Below are 6,668 nucleotides of genomic sequence, written 5' to 3'. Positions count from 1 at the left end.
CTGATTTATCTGCCTAGGGTTAGGGTTAGGGTTCAGCCTAGGGCTTGGATTTCTTTAACCAGGAAGCCCTGAGTTCCAGGCTTACTTCATCTGCCAAAGGCATCCCAAAGGGAGTGCAGAAGTGCCACAACATGGCTGCTTTCACGGCTTTTCCCTTAGGAAGAACCCTAATACCCGGCTGATTTACCTTCCTAGGGTTACTGTTAGGCTTAGGCCTAGGACTTTTAAAACCAGGAAGCCCTGGGCTCCAGGCACACTGCAGCTGCGAAAGGCATCCCAAGGGGAGCGCAAAAGTGACGCAACTTGGCTGCCACCACTGATATTTCCATGAGACCATCCCGAACCATAGGCTGATTTTCCTTCCTAGGCTTAAGGTTTGAGTTACGCCTAGGGTAAGGGTTCTATTAACCAGAAAGCCCTGAGTTCCAAGAACACAGCAGCTGCGAAGGACTAGCCAAGAAGAGCGCAAAAGTAGCACAACATGCCTGCCTCCACAGCTTTTTCCTTGGGGACATGCCTAATTCCTGGCTGATTTGCCTTTCTCGTCTTAGGGTTGGGGTTCGGCCTAGGGCTAGGATTTTTAAAAGCAGGAAGCCCTGAGTTCCAGGCCACTGCAGCTGTGAAAGGCATCCAAAAGGGAGTGCAAAAGTGCCACAACATGGCTGCTTTCACGGCTTTTTCCTTGGCAAGAAGCCTAACACCAGGCTGATATACCTTCCCAGGGTTACTGTTAGGCTTAGGCCTAGGGCTAGGATTTTTGAAACTAGGAAGCCCTGGGCTCCAGGCACACTGCAGCTGTTCAAGGCATCCCAAGGGGAGTACAAAAGTGCAACAACATGGCAGCTTTCACAGCTTTTTCCTTGGCACCATCCCTATACCTAGGCTGATTTATCTGCCTAGGGTTAGGGTTAGGGTTCAGCCTAGGGCTGTGATTTCTTTAACCAGGAAGCCCTGAGTTCCAGGCTTACTTCATCTGCCAAAGGCATCCCAAAGGGAGTGCAGAAGTGCCACAACATGGCTGCTTTCACGGCTTTTCCCTTAGGAAGAACCCTAATACCCGGCTGATTTACCTTCCTAGGGTTACTGTTAGGCTTAGGCCTAGGACTTTTAAAACCAGGAAGCCCTGGGCTCCAGGCACACTGCAGCTGCAAAAGGCATCCCAAGGGGAGCGCAAAAGTGACGCAACTTGGCTGCCACCACTGATATTTCCATGAGACCATCCCGAACCATAGGCTGATTTTCCTTCCTAGGGTTAAGGTTTGAGTTACGCCTAGGGTAAGGGTCTATTAACCAGAAAGCCCTGAGTTTCAAGAACACAGCAGCTGCGAAGGACTAGCCAAGAAGAGCGCAAAAGTACCACAACATGCCTGCCTCCACAGCTTTTTCCTTGGGGACATGCCTAATTCCTGGCTGATTTGCCTTTCTCGTCTTAGGGTTGGGGTTCGGCCTAGGGCTAGGATTTTTAAAATCAGGAAGCCCTGAGTTCCAGGCACACTGGAGCTGTGAAAGGCATCCAAAAGGGAGTGCAAAAGTGCCACAACATGGCTGCTTTCACGGCTTTTTCCTTGGCAAGAAGCCTAACACCAGGCTGATTTACCTTCCCAGGGTTACTCTTAGGCTTAGGCCTAGGGCTAGGATTTTTGAAACTAGGAAGCCCTGGGCTCCAGGCACACTGCAGCTGTTCAAGGCATCCCAAGGGGAGTACAAAAGTGCAACAACATGGCAGCTTTCACAGCTTTTTCCTTGGCACCATCCCTATACCTAGGCTGATTTATCTGCCTAGGGTTAGGGTTAGGGTTCAGCCTAGGGCTTGGATTTCTTTAACCAGGAAGCCCTGAGTTCCAGGCTTACTTCATTTGCCAAAGGCATCCCAAAGGGAGTGCAAAAGTGCCACAACATGGCTGCTTTCACGGCTTTTCCCTTAGGAAGAACCCTAATACCCGGCTGATTTACCTTCCTAGGGTTACTGTTAGGCTTAGGCCTAGGACTTTTAAAACCAGGAAGCCCTGGGCTCCAGGCACACTGCAGCTGCAAAAGGCATCCCAAGGGGAGCGCAAAAGTGACGCAACTTGGCTGCCACCACTGATATTTCCATGAGACCATCCCGAACCATAGGCTGATTTTCCTTCCTAGGGTTAATGTTTGAGTTACGCCTAGGGTAAGGGTTCTATTAACCAGAAAGCCCTGAGTTCCAAGAACACAGCAGCTGCGAAGGACTAGCCAAGAAGAGCGCAAAAGTACCACAACATGCCTGCCTCCACAGCTTTTTCCTTGGGGACATGCCTAATTCCTGGCTGATTTGCCTTTCTCGTCTTAGGGTTGGGGTTCGGCCTAGGGCTAGGATTTTTAAAAGCAGGAAGCCCTGAGTTCCAGGCCACTGCAGCTGTGAAAGGCATCCAAAAGGGAGTGCAAAAGTGCCACAACATGGCTGCTTTCACGGCTTTTTCCTTGGCAAGAAGCCTAACACCAGGCTGATTTACCTTCCCAGGGTTACTGTTAGGCTTAGGCCTAGGGCTAGGATTTTTGAAACTAGGAAGCCCTGGGCTCCAGGCACACTGCAGCTGTTCAAGGCATCCCAAGGGGAGTACAAAAGTGCAACAACATGGCAGCTTTCACAGCTTTTTCCTTGGCACCATCCCTAAACCTAGGTTGATTTATCTGCCTAGGGTTAGTGTTAGGGTTCAGCCTAGGGCTTGGATTTCTTTAACCAGGAAGCCCTGAGTTCCAGGCTTACTTCATCTGCCAAAGGCATCCCAAAGGGAGTGCAGAAGTGCCACAACATGGCTGCTTTCACGGCTTTTCCCTTAGGAAGAACCCTAATACCCGGCTGATTTACCTTCCTAGGGTTACTGTTAGGCTTAGGCCTAGGACTTTTAAAACCAGGAAGCCCTGGGCTCCAGGCACACTGCAGCTGCGAAAGGCATCCCAAGGGGAGCGCAAAAGTGACGCAACTTGGCTGCCACCACTGATATTTCCATGAGACCATCCCGAACCATAGGCTGATTTTCCTTCCTAGGGTTAAGGTTTGAGTTACGCCTAGGGTAAGGGTCTATTAACCAGAAAGCCCTGAGTTTCAAGAACACAGCAGCTGCGAAGGACTAGCCAAGAAGAGCGCAAAAGTACCACAACATGCCTGCCTCCACAGCTTTTTCCTTGGGGACATGCCTAATTCCTGGCTGATTTGCCTTTCTCGTCTTAGGGTTGGGGTTCGGCCTAGGGCTAGGATTTTTAAAATCAGGAAGCCCTGAGTTCCAGGCACACTGGAGCTGTGAAAGGCATCCAAAAGGGAGTGCAAAAGTGCCACAACATGGCTGCTTTCACGGCTTTTTCCTTGGCAAGAAGCCTAACACCAGGCTGATTTACCTTCCCAGGGTTACTCTTAGGCTTAGGCCTAGGGCTAGGATTTTTGAAACTAGGAAGCCCTGGGCTCCAGGCACACTGCAGCTGTTCAAGGCATCCCAAGGGGAGTACAAAAGTGCAACAACATGGCAGCTTTCACAGCTTTTTCCTTGGCACCATCCCTATACCTAGGCTGATTTATCTGCCTAGGGTTAGGGTTAGGGTTCAGCCTAGGGCTTGGATTTCTTTAACCAGGAAGCCCTGAGTTCCAGGCTTACTTCATTTGCCAAAGGCATCCCAAAGGGAGTGCAGAAGTGCCACAACATGGCTGCTTTCACGGCTTTTCCCTTAGGAAGAACCCTAATACCCGGCTGATTTACCTTCCTAGGGTTACTGTTAGGCTTAGGCCTAGGACTTTTAAAACCAGGAAGCCCTGGGCTCCAGGCACACTGCAGCTGCAAAAGGCATCCCAAGGGGAGCGCAAAAGTGACGCAACTTGGCTGCCACCACTGATATTTCCATGAGACCATCCCGAACCATAGGCTGATTTTCCTTCCTAGGGTTAATGTTTGAGTTACGCCTAGGGTAAGGGTTCTATTAACCAGAAAGCCCTGAGTTCCAAGAACACAGCAGCTGCGAAGGACTAGCCAAGAAGAGCGCAAAAGTACCACAACATGCCTGCCTCCACAGCTTTTTCCTTGGGGACATGCCTAATTCCTGGCTGATTTGCCTTTCTCGTCTTAGGGTTGGGGTTCGGCCTAGGGCTAGGATTTTTAAAAGCAGGAAGCCCTGAGTTCCAGGCCACTGCAGCTGTGAAAGGCATCCAAAAGGGAGTGCAAAAGTGCCACAACATGGCTGCTTTCACGGCTTTTTCCTTGGCAAGAAGCCTAACACCAGGCTGATTTACCTTCCCAGGGTTACTGTTAGGCTTAGGCCTAGGGCTAGGATTTTTGAAACTAGGAAGCCCTGGGCTCCAGGCACACTGCAGCTGTTCAAGGCATCCCAAGGGGAGTACAAAAGTGCAACAACATGGCAGCTTTCACAGCTTTTTCCTTGGCACCATCCCTAAACCTAGGTTGATTTATCTGCCTAGGGTTAGTGTTAGGGTTCAGCCTAGGGCTTGGATTTCTTTAACCAGGAAGCCCTGAGTTCCAGGCTTACTTCATCTGCCAAAGGCATCCCAAAGGGAGTGCAGAAGTGCCACAACATGGCTGCTTTCACGGCTTTTCCCTTAGGAAGAACCCTAATACCCGGCTGATTTACCTTCCTAGGGTTACTGTTAGGCTTAGGCCTAGGACTTTTAAAACCAGGAAGCCCTGGGCTCCAGGCACACTGCAGCTGCGAAAGGCATCCCAAGGGGAGCGCAAAAGTGACGCAACTTGGCTGCCACCACTGATATTTCCATGAGACCATCCCGAACCATAGGCTGATTTTCCTTCCTAGGGTTAAGGTTTGAGTTACGCCTAGGGTAAGGGTTCTATTAACCAGAAAGCCCTGAGTTCCAAGAACACAGCAGCTGCGAAGGACTACCCAAGAAGAGCGCAAAAGTAGCACAACATGCCTGCCTCCACAGCTTTTTCCTTGGGGACATGCCTAATTCCTGGCTGATTTGCCTTTCTCGTCTTAGAGTTGGGGTTCGGCCTAGGGCTAGGATTTTTAAAATCAGGAAGCCCTGAGTTCCAGGCACACTGCAGCTGTGAAAGGCATCCAAAAGGGAGTGCAGAAGTTCCACAACATGCCTGCTATCACGGCTTTTCCCTTAGGAAGAACCCTAATACCCGGCTGATTTACCTTCCTAGGGTTACTGTTAGGCTTAGGCCTAGGACTTTTAAAACCAGGAAGCCCTGGGCTCCAGGCACACTGCAGCTGCGAAAGGCATCCCAAGGGGAGCACAAAAGTGACGCAACTTGGCTGCCACCACTGATATTTCCATGAGACCATCGTGACCATAGGTTGATTTTCCTTCCTAGGGTTAAGGTTTGAGTTACGCCTAGGGTAAGGGCTCTATTAACCAGAAAGCCCTGAGTTCCAAGAACACAGCAGCTGCGAAGGACTAGCCAAGAAGAGCGCAAAAGTACCACAACATGCCTGCCTCCACAGCTTTTTCCTTGGGGACATGCCTAATTCCTGGCTGATTTGCCTTTCTCGTCTTAGGTTTGAGGTTCGGCCTAGGGCTAGGATTTTTAAAAGCAGGAAGCCCTGAGTTCCAGGCACACTGGAGCTGTGAAAGGCATCCAAAAGGGAGTGCAAAAGTGCCACAACATGGCTGCTTTCACGGCTTTTTCCTTGGCAAGAAGCCTAACACCAGGCTGACTTACTTTCCCAGGGTTACTGTTAGGCTTAGGCCTAGGGCTAGGATTTTTGAAACTAGGAAGCCCTGGGCTCCAGGCACACTGCAGCTGTTCAAGGCATCCCAAGGGGAGTACAAAAGTGCAACAACATGGCAGCTTTCACAGCTTTTTCCTTGGCACCATCCCTATACCTAGGCTGATTTATCTGCCTAGGGTTAGGGTTAGGGTTCAGCCTAGGGCTGTGATTTCTTTAACCAGGAAGCCCTGAGTTCCAGGCTTACTTCATCTGCCAAAGGCATCCCAAAGGGAGTGCAGAAGTGCCACAACATGGCTGCTTTCACGGCTTTTCCCTTAGGAAGAACCCTAATACCCGGCTGATTTACCTTCCTAGGGTTACTGTTAGGCTTAGGCCTAGGACTTTTAAAACCAGGAAGCCCTGGGCTCCAGGCACACTGCAGCTGCGAAAGGCATCCCAAGGGGAGCGCAAAAGTGACGCAACTTGGCTGCCACCACTGATATTTCCATGAGACCATCCCGAACCATAGGCTGATTTTCCTTCCTAGGGTTAAGGTTTGAGTTACGCCTAGGGTAAGGGTTCTATTAACCAGAAAGCCCTGAGTTCCAAGAACACAGCAGCTGCGAAGGACTACCCAAGAAGAGCGCAAAAGTACCACAACATGCCTGCCTCCACAGCTTTTTCCTTGGGGACATGCCTAATTCCTGGCTGATTTGCCTTTCTCGTCTTAGGGTTGGGGTTCGGCCTAGGGCTAGGATTTTTAAAATCAGGAAGCCCTGAGTTCCAGGCACACTGCAGCTGTGAAAGGCATCCAAAAGGGAGTGCAAAAGTGCCACAACATGGCTGCTTTCACGGCTTTTTCCTTGGCAAGAAGCCTAACACCAGGCTGATTTACCTTCCCATGGTTACTGTTAGGCTTAGGCCTAGGACTTTTAAAACCAGGAAGCCCTGGGCTCCAGGCACACTGCAGCTGCAAAAGGCATCCCAAGGGGAGCGCAAAAGTGACGCAACTTGGCTGCCAC

This window comes from Ammospiza nelsoni, unplaced genomic scaffold, assembly GCF_027579445.1.
Source record: "Ammospiza nelsoni isolate bAmmNel1 unplaced genomic scaffold, bAmmNel1.pri scaffold_54, whole genome shotgun sequence".
Classification (NCBI taxonomy): Eukaryota; Metazoa; Chordata; class Aves; order Passeriformes; family Passerellidae; genus Ammospiza; species Ammospiza nelsoni.
This window is presented reverse-complemented; position numbering follows the sequence as displayed.